At 37.0% G+C, this 15694-nt stretch overlaps 1 pseudogene; it reads left to right on the plus strand.

The window, feature by feature from the left end:
- Positions 1–664: 664 nt before the first annotated feature.
- Positions 665–1414, plus strand: LOC101567782 (annotated as a pseudogene).
- The last annotated feature ends 14280 nt before the right edge of the window (positions 1415–15694 follow it).

Below are 15694 nucleotides of genomic sequence, written 5' to 3' on the forward strand. Positions count from 1 at the left end.
CATTCTCAAATTCAGGGCACATAGAGGAGCCACTGACAAAAGCTTTTCTGAATTAGCAAATAAATAAATAAATAAAATAAAGATTCAACTCCATTCTCTTACTGAATAATCCATTCATTCATACAAAATATTGACTAAGAACCCATGATGAACTCAGTTCTAGAATAGGTATTAGGGAAACAGATTTTAAAAATAATGATACTGTAAAATAAGCCCTGATCTCAGCGACCTTATGTGTAGCAGAAGAGTACAACTAGAATGTTGTATCTTAATGCTATATTAAACACTGTTTGGTGTTTAGGAAGTTTGCTGGAGGAGTGACATGATGTACACAGGACCCAAATCTTGTAGCAACACTAAGCATTTGAGCAAGAGGAAGCACCTGTTTCCACTGAAATGCCAGGAAGATCACTGCAAGGAACTGGGACATGATGGAAAGTGGGAGATGGGAAAGAGTTTCTGCTCCACTTCCGCTGTTAAAGATGTTTTCATGTAGACAATATCAGTACTGAGATAGATTTAAAGGGAAAGAATTACATCACCATTGGGTGTGGAAGGATTCCATGCACTGCCCACATTGGCGGTGAAGAAGGGAATTATGAAGGCAGTCTGTACACTTCCTGTACTATTTTCAGTCCCTTAAATGTTTGCAGATTCATTGGAAATGTTAGACAAAAGCAGTGAAGATAAAAGCAGTGAAGGATGTACAAAAAACATTGCAGTGTGAATACTGACAAACATATAAACAATTTCTCACAGATAGAAAAGAAAATTATAGAGACCAGTGGAAACAATACTGGAGATTTAGTTGGAAAAGATTACTTGTTTATTAAATGTAATCCAAACAAAGGAATTTTCACTTAAGAGAGAATATGCTGCTCTTCATGATATAATAAAAGGGCTACAACAGACTACTGAATATCAACAGATTTTGACAGGTGAAAATGAACAACTAAAGAGAAATGCTCATACTTCAAAGGAAAAGCTAGACTCTCAAGAACAGGAATCTTAGAATATTGTAAAACTTGCACATGAAGTGAAAATCAAAGAGAAAGAATAAAGATAGAAATAAGCAGACTTTCAAGATATGCAGAAAAAACTTGAATTAAATGAAGAAAGTACAAATCTAATAAAGAAAAAGTAGATGAAAACTTCAGAGTTAAATGCAAAGTTGGTAACTCAAGAAAAGGAAAAGCAAAATGAAATACACAACAGCTGAATTTTGATGCCAAACCAGCCAGAGTTCAGACTAAATCAAAACCCTATCCAGATGCTACTACTTACCCACAAAGTACCTACAGAAGGAAGCCTCAATATCTTAAGAAAAAACAATGAAATCATAGTTCTTCATAATACCATTCACGAGTTGGAGAAGTGCCTTTCTATCAACAAAGATTCTCAGCTTAAGCATTGATGATTTTTTAGTATAACAGTAAATTCATTAATTACTACTTTTTGAAGAGCAATTGAAAAATTCACTACCATTTTCAACATAATCCTAAATAATAAAAAAGAGACAGTTTTTAAAAACACCTAATAAAAAAAAGCACACAAATAAAATATAAGAATGACAAGGCTCCAGCTGTGGGAAACAGATGGGAAGCTAGATATAAAGAGAAAGGAAGAGGAGAAGATCACAGATTTGTTTGCTTATTATCCTTGCATAGAGATTTTAAGTTATTTAGGAAGCATGAGTGATTTTTAGGAATGTGGAATGGATAAACAAGACATATTTTTACTGTGATAGAACTTTTTCTATCTCTCTCTCTCTCTTTTTTTTTTTTTTTTTGGTGCCTCAGTCCACCCTGAGGGTGGGGTTGGCATGGCATGTGGTGCTGGGCATTGAACCTTGGTCCCCTGTGCCTGCCTAAGTTTGCCTAAGCAGGCCCTTTAGACTGCTGAGCTATCTCACTGACCCAAGGACTCTTTCTTGGTGGGTTTTTTTGTTTATTTTATTTCTTCTTATGATTTTTTTTCATTTTTGAAGAATTTCACTTTTTAATATCCTCTTGGCAGAGCACTTCTAATGGAGATACAAAGAAATCTCAAGTAAATATTTATTAATTGAACTAATTCCTAAGACAACTAATTATAATCAATAAAGCACACTGGTTAATCAATGAATTTTAAATTATTAAGAATAAACAAGCAAGACTGTGGCCTGAAGAAAGAATTTGACAGTATGGAGAAAAATAAGGCTAAAATATTGTAAATCAATACATTGACTGGGGCTACAGTATATATAAATGGAAATTCCAAGTGTTTGTGAGTCTAAAAGGCAGACTGATATTCAGCAGCTCAGCAGAGCAGCAACTGAAGTCATGTTCTCTGCTGTGGCCATGCCTATGTACTGGAAATGGGATACCAGGATAAGAGAAACCGAAGGAATAATCTTTAAGCAGAATATCTGCAGAACAAGGTGGGAACTACAAGTACAAGTACTCTGTTACCTGCTCACAGAATTTCAATGTTTGATTATTTTAAGGATAAAATTAACAAAAGAATTTGAACATGACATATCTATAATTTCCGAACATAGTTTTCTGGTAGAGGATTATTGTGTCAAGATGGAATATAGGGCTGGAGAGATGGCTCAGTGGTCTAAAGCACCTACTTGGAACAAGCTTAGCAAAAGCATCAGGGACCGCGGTTCAATCCCCCAGCACCACATGCCAGCCAGCCCGCCCCCTGGTGGGCTGAGCTGGCCTCTCTCTCTCTCTCTCTCTCTCTCTCTCTCTCTCTCTCTCTCTCTCTCTCTCAAATAAATAAATAAATAAAATTAAAAAAAAAAAGATGGAATATAATTACTTAGGAAGAACTAAGTTTCTTGTGGGGAAGAAACAAAGCTGATTTTCATTTGTCCATCTTCATATGACTGCTGGCTTTTACTTGGGGATGGTGAGCTAGCTGCTTTGATTAGCCATGTACGTATTTTCATTAGTGTTTTCTGTAATTGTGATTGTTAAATATGATGAATATCATTCCTAGACTGCATTCCAGGAAGGTGATCAATAGCAAAAGATATTGGTGAAGAAGTTAGCAGGTGTTGTTTGCTTTCCACTGAATATTGCAAGGAGTAAGACCATAGGACACTGATCTGCCTTCTCTGGAGTGAGACCTATCAGCAAATAGAATCTCCTGGGAACTATCTCTGCTAACATAAAAAACCTGTACAACACTAGCATGTTACATTACTGTGAAGGAGATTGTTAGCAGCTAAGAAAATTTTGGAAAATATAACTTTCCTTTCCCATTCACATAAAGATTTTGTCCAAGACCTGGGGAAAACATAGGAATATTCCTTGTCACCTCAAACATTTCTAAGTTCAGTAATGTCAAAGAGATCTGCAGTCCAACCAGGAAGAAACCTCCATGCACTTGTGGACTTTTCTCAGCTCTTCTGCTCCACTCTGGTAGCAATGCAATCAGCTCTCAGATCCAGCCACTATAGTGTACTGACTCCCTATGTCACATGCAGCAAAGGCCACAACTGTCCTTCACACCTAAATATTCAGTATGTAAAAAATACCAGTCAGGGGGTTGGGGATTTGGCTCCATGGTAGAATACTTGCCTAGCAAGCTGGAAGTCCTGGGTTGGTCCTCAGCACCAAAAACAAAATTAAACCTCCCCTAAAAAATAAAATAAAACAAAATAAACCTCCTCTATATTTGGGCTGGGGAGATAGCTCAGTAGAATAAGTGCTTGTCTGGCAAACACAGGGTCCTGTGTTCAATCCACAGTACTGCAAAACAAACAACAAAAAAACACAGCCATGTTGACAGTTAGATATGGAAATAAACAGTCATTCCACTTGGAGTTTGAGAAACTGGGATGAGCTCAAATAGTAGGTGTGCTATGGGGTGAATTTTCATCTAGCAAAGACATTAACAGATCTGTGCAGCTACTTGTCAAACTCTATGTGACCTGCAGAGATCTTTCAGAAGACCAAGAAAATTGGTCTATAGAAAGAATTGGGGGACAAAGGAATAGACAGCCCTGCTTTTTTGTATGCAATGAAGGTATTTCTGTAGTACTATAACATTCTTATTTAAGTTTAATTAAACTTATTTAAGCATTTTCCTTTTGTGACAAAAGTCATAGAACATCACAAACTGTGACAGACATTTGTTTTTATGGCAAAGGAAAAACTGTAACAAATGAATTAAATATAGCAATCAAATGTTCCTTAAACACATTTCACCTGATATAATTTAGATTTTTCATGTGTACATGTGTATGTGTGTGTGCATTTCCACATTTCAGAATCATTGCCATAGCCCACCTTCTTAGACACTTGCGTCCAGATATGCAGGGAAGGCCTTTTCTTTGCTACACTTCTATAGCTGCCTACAAGTAACCAACATGGCTTTGATTTCTTAACATGTTCTTCTGTCTCCCATGCCTGTCAAAAACTAGAAAAACCCACATCTCTACTAAAATTGTGGCTGCTATTTTTCCTCTGATTATCTACTTTGGAGGAAAAGGGGAATAATAAGGTAACTATAGGTGTGGATCATAAATTTTTATTACTTTACATGACACCATGAGGAATACGTGCTCCTTTGAAGAATGAACAAGTACTACCTACTTTTACACATGAAAAAAATGGAACTGGTGAGGTTTTACTGCAGACAGGATCTGAATCCTAGAAGTAAAACTTAAAGCCATAGAATGAATTTCTCAAAATCTAGAAAAATTTTAAATGACAGTCTACCTTCACAGAGATTTCATTACTTTTTCTCTAAATGTATTAAAGTTTTTCCATAAATATAAAATAACTTGTTACTTTAATCCATGTTAATTTTCTACAAAGAAGAACAAAAAACAAAAAAAATCTATTTTGCTCAAGATTAAACCAGGACCAATGAGATAAACCAATAGTTATTATTTATTGGATCCGTGCATTCAACCCACATATATTCATTAAGCATTTATGTTATGCCAGGCAGGCATGTACAGAAGAAGGCTTTCTTTTCTGTATATGTGTGTTAGAGGTGAGTGTTGTAGGAGTCAAATAGACATTACTAGTCTAAAGTATGGGGCCAGGGATATAATGCAGTGGCACAGTGTCTGTCTGGTAAATGGAGGGTCCCAAGTTTGATTCCCAGTACCAAAAAAAGGTATAAAGTATGATTTTATTTCACTATAGAAAGATAACATAGATTTTAAAATTATTGACATTTCTATATTCACAAATGGTACAGCCACACCTTCTTATGGCTCCAGAGTGAAAATCTATGTCCATACCTTTTTCTCTTTACAGATGATTTCAAACTAGAATGAACTCCAATTACAGAAGGCAGAGCTTTACAAAGACTTACTAATTAAACCAGATTCAAGTTGGTAAGAACTTGAACTTACTGAAGAGGCTAATGACCTGTAGATACAGTAAAGAACAAAGAGAGAAGAAAACAGTTCATTGGAAAAGGAGGAATAAAAGAAGGAGGTAAATAAAGAAATAACAAACATACTAAAAATAAAAAATATATAGTTTGACATAAATGCAAAGAGTTGTCTTGAGATAATATTTAAAATTCTCAACTAGTGGGGGAACTACCTGCTCGGGCCCCCCTCCTGTCCCTCTCTCAGGACAGGAGCTTTCTTTCTCTCAATAAATATATTCTGCTCATAACTCTGTTTGTTCCTAAAATTCATTCTTCGGTTTTAGAGAACACGAACTCGTGCAAGTCAGATCCAGAGATCGTTTTTCTCTACGTCATTTGGAAGTTCCCTATATTGTTTGGAGGTCACCCACCCAAGACCAGTTTTTCTCCCTGTATCATTTTGGAGGTTCCACTGAGATCATTGGACAGAGATTCAAAGCTTTAATGAAAATGCCTGGTGTCTATTGAGGGCCTTTAGATAGAACCTCTGAAGAATATATCTGACTGCCAGTCAACAACTACGACCTGTTTCAGCTTGAAGAAGCCAGAGTGGTCATCGCCATAGTTTCCTCAAGGCAGTTCAGGTTATTTCTTCAGAGGGGGGAATGTTGTAGGCAGCTGAGTTAGATGGAAATATTATAAGCAGTTAGACAGGGTCAGGCTCTCAAGGAGACAAGATGGAAAACAAAGTGACTTTACAACTTGGAAGAGACAGACACTCTTGTACGGATCACAACTCAAGACCAAGACAAAAAGAGGAAGCACAGCTACATACTTCCCTAGGGATGGGCATTAGGGATTGATATCCTAAATAGTATCAATCAACTTGAAAGAGCCCAAATGAGTCACTAGCCCAACCCCCAACAGGAAGAGACCCTGTCCTGTATTCGTGCCCACTTGCTACGTGACTCGCTTTCCCCATTTAATACTGGATTTAATCAATTTTACCTGAGCAATGGTGCTTGTAATCTCATTGTTTGACCATAGTTTTGTCCCACCTTGTGCCCAACTAAGCAAATTCCCTTGTCTTCACCACCTTAGACCTGCCTCACCACATGGTTTTCCTCTATAAAAGTCCCTGCAAGAAAAAAAAAAGTCCCTACAAGAGACAACTTCCTGGGGGGAACTACCGACTTGGCCCCCCCCTCCATCCCTTTCTCAGACAGGAGCTTTCTTTCTCTCAATAGATATATTCTGCTCATAAAAATAAAATAAAATAAAATAAAATAAAATAAAATAAAATAAAATAAAATAAAATTGTCAATGAAACACACACCCTTTCTGGAAACTACAGACTTGGTAGCTGGACTGAAAAAAAAAAAAATAAGGTTTCCTATCTTTATGATAACTCTAAGGATAAAAATCCTTACATTTGAATGATTATTTACAAAGATGAGGAACTGAAGAACTTTCATTCTGTTCACTGATAAAAATAATAATTATCAACCATCTATCCATTTCACTTTGGTTGTGTTTTTAACTTCTGTATCCATTGCAAGGCACTGTAATATTTCAGGCCTGAGTTTAATGATCATCAAATCTAAGTAGGTCAAAAGAATTCTACTGCCTTTCCCTCTGGGTGGCTGAGCATGTAGAGATCACAGATGAGAAGTGAGGCATCGAGAGACTTCACACATTCACTGAGTTTATATGTGGCAACGAGCCCCACCTTCATTCCTGTGCCTCTTCAACACAATCACATGACAGATGTACTTTATTCTCTGCAAATAGTGCCTAGAGAAATTGTGCCATTATCAAAAAGAACAGCAACACTTAAGACATTCCACTTCAAAATAACCACAGGCCATTGGAGCCACGTCAGAGAAAGATCTTGATCAAATGCTAATGAAATAAAACACAGGAAGTTGGATGAGAAGGCTCTTCTGGGGCATTATCACTTGTACAACACAATGTGTTCTCAAAACTTTGATGATTTTGATGAATTTCTCAAGTCATGTAACTTTCCCAAGCCTGCTTTTCATTTGCCAAGTAGAAATAATACTTGTGATGACTATGGTGCTATGAAGCATGTAAATGAACAAAATGAAGCATGTTCCAGGCATGAAAAGCTATCATATTGTGGATTGGTAGAATGAACAAAGGCTTTGATCCATAATGTATCTTTAAAATATAGAATAAGTTCATTCAATTTCACTACCTTGACAGCTATTAGAGATAGGCACATACATGCATTCGTATCTCTAGAAGTCTTTGCGTATGTGAATAACTCACTGGTTTGCTTTCACTGTTCTCTTCTGGTATGTGGCTCTTTGCTTAATACAAATGAGTGATCAACTGAAGCAATGGGGGTAGCATAAAGGAGGGTGATATTTATTTATGGAAACTTTCCACATATGCTCATCTTTCCCACCACACCCACAAAACACCCAGTGGCCTTTTGTTATCTTCACTCAATGCCTTTATGTGTGGCCCTACTACAAGCTCTTTGGGCACAGATTTTAGCTCGCAGGCATTCTTCTCACTTCATAAAAGACTCAGCTGATAGAATGTTGCTTCCAAAGGAGGCTGAGGCTAAAAGTATATCCACAGCAGGCCAATAGAGCTTTGTCTTCTCAACTTCTACAGATAGAAAAAAGTAGGGATCTAAGTCAGGCAAGCTGGTGTTTAAGTTGCAAAACAAATTTTGGCAGCAGGGCTGATCTACCTGTCCTGCAACAAGCTGCTGCACTTGATCTTCCATGACTGAGTTAGGAGAGGAAGGAAAGCTAAGTCTGAACCAACTACACGTACTCAGAGAAAAAGAACAGACAGCTGATACTGACCTCACTTGTTCCCTTCTTGCCCCAAAGGCAACTAGTACTTTCACAGATAGTAGAATAAGGTCTAGCACACAAATGTGATTCCAGAGTGAAGAACAGCTAAGCATTTACAGATTTCTTCAGTGATGCTTGGAGTGACGCCTCGTGTTTCTCCATTCAGTGGAAGTGGCATTTCTTTAATACTCTTCGCACTTGTTATGAAAGCTGTGTCCTGGTCTTTTACCCTCTGAAATTCTATAACAAGTATTTTCCAGTCTTGGCTAGCATTCTAAGGAGAAAAGCATAATTCTCACCACAGTAAAATCCAAGGAAATCAGAATATGAGCCCACCGTTGGTATATTTTCTTTTGAAATATACAATTTTACTGAAACTGCTGACTTAGAATCTGAAATGTAAAGATGTTTTATCTGCAAATTCTCAGGAACTTATGGCCTCAAGAATGCTGTATCTTTTTTGCAATAATGTCATGTTGTCTCTTGGTTTGAATTCACAGTGTCCTTATGTCTAGAAGCCCTTCCAAAAGGGTTCAAAGTATAATCTTAAGTATAAATTCCCTTTTCTTTTATTGTTAACATCATAATTTTGTACTGGTACCCAGTATGAAAGATGCTTCACTTAGCGCTCTAGCAAACAGTGTATCTATTTCAGGTTTCTGAGATATTTGCCAAGATTCAGGTTTGAACAAAAACATCATGGAGTTTCATATAGATATCTGTTTTCTAGGAAGATACATGAGATGGAAATTGGCAAATTGCGATTGCACTTTAGAGTGTCTAGTGGAATTACTTGGGAACTTTGATGTATGGGAAAGTGGTTTGAATGGCTGGCCAGACCAGACATTGTAGTGATTGTGCCAAGGAAGCCAGCGCAATGCTCTAAGCCATTCCAGATCACCACGGGGGAAGCTGCTTAATTAGGGCAGTTGTTAGTTCTGAAGATTAGGTGATTTAAATGCTTAGTAAGAAAAGTTATTGGTCAGTTGATAGGTCAGCCACCATGTGAAGACTTTCTCTCTTAACATAACAATTTGTCTTCAGACTTTTTAAAGCCTCCAGAAGATTCAATTCTAGCCAAATATTTAGTGGTTTTGTGAAGTTTTTTGGGGTTCGTGTCAACTGCAGTTCTTCAGAAACCCATTTAAAATGCTGCTTCTTTCCATATGGCATTCTGAAAATGAATAGAGGATTACAAATTTAAAGTTGTCACAGAAAAGACTGTTCTTTGTGACTATTTCTGTACTTTCTAAGCTTCTTAAATGAGTTTGATATATTGAGCTAAGAGTGAGCATCATGTTTATCATAAGGTTTGAGACACAAAATGAAAAAATAAACCCTGCATTATCTTGGCAATTGGAATCACTGTATGTATGGCATGCTACAAGCTTTTGTTTTTAATTTTATTTTTGCTGATTCTGTAAGTGGATCATGAGGAAGAACAAGTTATCTAAATCACATTGAAAGCTTTCTAAACTGCATGTTGAGCACAATTCTAAATTCTAAAGGTTTGAGCACTGTTTGTAGGGTTATTCTGAGTCTACCTCACAAATTACATATGCCAGGGACATGACATCTTAAAATTTCAAATACTCCTGGGGCCATACTTCACCTATTTACATGATTATGACTCTACTAGACAAGCCAAATACAATGTACCCATCTGAAAAGCCTGCTAAATCTATGGCTCCCTTCAGGATGTTCTCCACCCATAGATTATTGCACTTTGTTTCCTGTGATCCTAACTTCCTACCATGCTTTAACTCTGACTGCAGTTTCTTTAGCCAAAGAATGTATGCCCAACCCTCATGCAGCCATCCATGGAATGGGTAAGTGCCAAAAAGGAGTCCAATTGAGAGTTCAACTAAAAAAAATGATAGCATTATTGATTCCATCCGATCTCCTTCTTGGCATTTGATTAAAAGACTTAGAGTCAGAAGTGGGGAAAATTTTTTGACAGCTCATAAATGAAAGGTAGAAGGTACACCCTGAAGCCTGAAGGCAACACAATTAACACAGGCAAAGACTCAGGTTTTAAGCAGACATAAAGTGTACAGAAAGAAAATAGAAGGATTTAATAGTTATTACAAGATTTGGTAGAAAAAATTGAAGGACAAGGCAAGAAGGAAATAGAACCACAAACATGGCAGAGTAGTACGGGACTTGTCAGCACCACCAGAGCACAGACACTCAGAGATCCTTCCAGATTTTGTCTAGTTCCCCAGCTCTTTCTTTTTGGCTGCAGTGTTACCAAGACTTCCTTGTACACCTCTCTTCCTATTATTAAACGCTCCCAACTAAGTAACATACAAACAACTTTCCAGTTTCTAACAAATGACACTGGAAGATTAAATAGTCAGTTTACAATGAAGTGCAATATCCTTTTTGCAAATTGGTGTTTTGACAAACTTTATGAGGAATACAAAAATGAAGATCTACAACCACTGTTTTCAGGGGCTCATTGATTAAAAGAGGTCAGAGAATAGAGAGATGAAGACAGGACAGGGTTTCAAGCAGGCACTCTGGACCCAGGCTACCTGATAATTCTTGCTCCAATATCAACTATCTTCCTCAGGCAGTTACTTAGGTTCTTTGTGCTTAGGTTTCCTCATCTATAAAATGAGGCTAATTCTAAAACCTCCCTAATGACATTTTTTAATGAGTATTATATATGAGGCAAACCTATAATGTTATCCAGGGCCTTCCCAGGTATTTTGGGTCTTGTGGAAAGGAAAGAATTTGGTAAATTAGAAGCAACTCCATAGACACCCATTTCTCATGGGAGGACAATCTTTATAACAAACCAGTGAGAGTGGCTGGGAAGTTTCACCAGGTTCTAAGGTTGCTATCCCCAGAACAGACATCCACCCAGCATGACTGAGCCTCAATACAGAGGATTGGTCTCACTGGTCATTCACATGCCTGGGGAGGAACTTGGTTGTTCTGGTTCCCTGCCTGGCTCATCTCAGCCAGATATCTGCTACATATGCTGCTATTGCATCTGCTTCACCTTTCCTGACACGATCTTGTTCTCTCCCTTTCTGTTTTCTGTGTACTTTCTTATAGAAAAGAACCAGGAGCAATTTTCTTTACAACATGTGCAACCACAAAAACCATGCATTTCCCACTTGGCTCTGCCACATTCATGAGTCAATCAAGACCATCTGTGCTTGCATATCCCATATCCCCTAGTCCGCCCCACCTCCTAAATCTAATCCCTTCTGTGTAATTTAGCAGTGTTTTTGTGCTATAAAGCGCTTACTAATATTTGAACAAAATTCTCTTAGTATATAACAATTGCTAAATGCAATACGGAAATATTTATTTCTCTTGACAGCTATAGATTCCAGAGCCCATAGCTGCCTTGCACATCTTGCAGAACACTGTGATATAAACCATAAAAGGCACAGTTCTTAAATGTCTTTTTTCTGGATGTCTAGCAACAAGTCACATTCAATGGCACTAAGAGTAAACCTTGCAAATTGTCAACTAGCTAACTGTCCAGGGAAGAGCTCAAGCCAAACTTCTAATGCTTAATTTCCCCTTTCCCCTACTGTGGCTGACATCTGATAGGCTATCCTGAGTCTTTTCTAGGGCACTTAGTTTCCAATTGTTGACTTATACTTATCATCATTGTGAGACATTAAGGCATAAGTTCCACTGACAAAAGGAAGCCAGCTGGAAAGCAGCATCTTGAATATGTAATATGGTCACATAATTAATATAATTATAGCTATGTGTAAGCAATGAAAACAAGAAATACTTTTAGTAAACCTACACTTATGAAATAATTTAAATATTTATGAATTTTCCAGTGATTGGAAAGACTGAAAAAATTATTCTTTTAGACTCTTGAAATCCCATGAGTATGTCATTTGCTCCAATGAATCTTTGAAACTTTTCAGTTCTTCTGGCTCATTCAACAAATGGTGGTTGAACCCTTTGTTGTATACAACCTACTTGGACAGATTTTTTGATGAGTACCATAACTAATCTGACATAGCCCTCAAGAAATTTACAATCTAGTATAAGAAATAAATAGCACATACAAATATATGTATAGAATAGATTAATAGCAGTTTAAAGATACCATCCCCTAACCTTTGAAATATGAAAATAGATTGCTTTACATGACAAAATACATTTTTACACAGTTGAGTTTGGTTGAGGCCCTTATCATGGAAAGGATTACTTGCATTATCTGAGTATGCCCAAAACAATCACAAGATCCATCATAATTGGACAAATTTTCCTTCATATCAGAAAGAAATGTGTGCATGGTCACAAAGATGCAGTGCTGGTGGTTTTGAAGATGAAATGGGATCATAACCTAAGGAATGCAGGTGGCATTTGGCTGGAAGAAGCAAGGCAATAGGCTTTTTCCCACTGCCTCCAGAAAGGGACTCAGTTCTGCTGACAAGAGGTCCTGGAGAGGAAGAGTGGTGGGTGCAGGTAGCACTTAGTGTAAGGCCTGCAGAGAAGAGCACTTCAAAATGATTGTGAAATGAAGGAATGCAATCTGGTGAACAGCTGTCTCCTCCAAATGCTACATCACCAGGCAACCTTAGATAATAGGACCAAACAATACACTTCTTTACAAACTCCTCAACTGATTCTAGACAGTGATTTGAAACCTTTGACATGTGTCTGAATCACTTATGGTGCTTTTTACAAATGTAGACATATGTAGACATGCCTTAGACATGCTTTGGCAAGATCCAAATAAAACTCCTTTGGGATGGGCTTATTGAAATTCTTTCATCTCATTGAAACACAAATTTTTAGGTTATCAAAGAGCAGACAGAATGGTCTTATTGTTTCTTTTTTATTTTCTTGTTAAGTGATCTAGCTTCCTGAGGTAAATAAATCTCAGTCTGAGCTCTGTCAAGCCTGGCTTCCTTCTTCTGGGTTGTACCCAGAAGAGTTCTGTTCACAGTATACAAGGCAACTCTTGATGGAAGAACAATAGGCAATTGAAAAACTGTTCAGAGGTATGATGGAAGTTCTACATGCTTGTACATATAACCAGAGATTAAAGGCTTGTGAGGGCATTAGAACATAACACTCCTCATCTTTTACCTTGTAGAACTTGTTTTTCTCCATTCCACTCCACGTATAATTTAATAAAATTATAAGACGATGAGTATTCATAATTCTAAATAGAGTTTTAGTTGTAATGGAAACTCTGTGAACATTTTCTGTTCTCTCTATAACATCTAGTTAATTTTCAGCAAAAGGGCACAGAGATGTGGGTAAGCTAAGAACAATGGTAACAGTTTATTGAATTCATATGTTTCTTAAAAAGAAGAAATTGCTACCTGATGGTGTGCGGCGTTCTCTTAAGTCCATCCCGAGGGGAAAGGCCAGGCACAAATTTTTGAAAGAGATCCACAGACCATTTGGATGGACATCAGAATTGATGAGCAATGTTTGGTAATCAAAACTCCAATTACCTATTTGGCTAACCAGGGCCACTCTTTCACTTATCCATCCTAGAATGTGTCTGAGTTTTGAATCTACCCAACTTTTGCTGTCTAAATGAAGTTACTTTTCAATAATCCTAAATTTAAAGGAAGGGACTTTTTAAATAAAAATTCTTTTGAAATTATAGAAGAAAACATTTGAAGTAATATAAAATTACTTTAAAAGATTTAATGGTAGACTTTCCTCAAAGGTGACAATCAACTGTTTAAGTTGACTATTACAAGATAGTCCTAGGGATAAGATCAGTCAAAAGCAAAATGGTATTTTTTCCTTGGATTTCACTAAGGTAGTCAGGTCATAATTGGTTGTGGCATTTAGGAAAATGTGGGTGGGGAAATTAGATGGTTGGAAGAGAAAAAATTGTCTCAGCAAACTAGGAATTGTCTTTCAAACTCCACGTTTGCAGTGGGAAATTTAGTTTCCCGTAAAAAATAGAACAAAACCATGGATTTTGAACAAAAGGTAAATTCAAGAAGATGGTTAAAATAAGAAAAGGCTACTTTGACATAAACAGATTTGGATAGTTAAAAAATTAAATAATCTACAGTCACTGGAAAAAATGATGTCCCCTGTAAATGTTAAAATGAGTCTAGGTATTTTGAAGTTATAGTCTGATTACAAACTGTTGAACACAGAAAAGATAGGCCACCCATTTAAAAACTCCATTTACCCAGCATAACCTACTGACTCTTTAAGATACTTTCATTATTACAAATCTATTTTTATTAATAAAATCTGTTTTATTTTATTTTAACATTGTTTCCTGAAAAAGATTTAGGATATTGCTATCCATAATCTGTCTCTTGATCATATGTTTTAGGAATACTCCCTAAGTGTCTACCACTGTGACAAATAATATAAGACTACCAAAAAGTAAAATATGATGTCTGTTCATGTGAATCATAAAATCCATTGGTGAAAATAGCACTTACACACACCCAGACAGGAAGTAATAATTGTCTATGTACTGCCAGTCACAAGTATGAGGAATGACTGAGATCACTGTGAGGAAACTCTTTGGGAAAAGAACTCAGAAGAAAGTTGAACTTTATTTTGACCTTGACAAATTAGTACAAATGGGAACATTAATTAAAGAGAGCATAGAGTAAGTTCAAAAGCATGCAAAAGAAGAGAGGATTGAAAAAATACACTTTTCAGCTTGAGCACTGGACTTGAAATGTATATATTTGATATTTGGGATACAATAGTTATGGGAAAAGACTAGAGTTATGTGGAATGACTATGACCTTTAAGATTGCTTCTGGGTTTTGCTATTATAACTTTTCAGCCTAATGTGGACTGAAATAAGACAAAAGCTTAGATCTATTTATTTGAAAATGGCTCCTACTTATTCTTACTTGAACATTCCACTCAGCTTTCTCTTATTCTCACAGGTGTTGCCACCCCTGGGCAACGACGTTTATTCCTTTCCCGGATGCAGAACTCTCACTTGATAAAATATTGTTCTTCTCCCCTGTGAAAAGCATCTTATTGAGCAGGATACCATTTACTGCCCTGGCCTTTCATTTTCCCTGATCCCTTCCAGACACTGCTGTATAAGTACAATAAGCTGAAGGCAATGCAGTTCTCAGACTAGACACCATGTTGCAATCACTTGTGGAGGTTTTAAAATCTTGATATTCAGACTACTGAAATACAACCTTTTTAGGATAGAATCCAAACATTAGCATGTTTCGAAGCTTCCAGTTCAAATATGCTTTCAGGGTTGAGAAATGAAGCCCTAAAATATCTAACTGAAATTTCAGATGACAGTTATTAACATTCCATTTTATCATGAAAGAAAGACAAAGAGAGACAGAAACAGAGACAGACAGAGAGACAGAGAAAGAGAGAGAGACCTCTGGAGGTTCCACTACGTAGTTCAAAGAGGACACAAGCCAAGTTCTCTTTAAGATCTCTGTACTAGGATCTCAGGATAAATCCTGAGGGCATTTCACTGACCTCCTCAGACCAAAAAGCTACAACTCTTGTTGCATAGGTCCTGCTTTACCTTGGTCTTAACCATCCAGTAGAAAAGTATGAAGACGAAA

Source organism: Octodon degus, unplaced genomic scaffold (assembly GCF_000260255.1).
Source record: "Octodon degus isolate 3935 unplaced genomic scaffold, OctDeg1.0 scaffold00081, whole genome shotgun sequence".
Taxonomy (NCBI): domain Eukaryota; kingdom Metazoa; phylum Chordata; class Mammalia; order Rodentia; family Octodontidae; genus Octodon; species Octodon degus.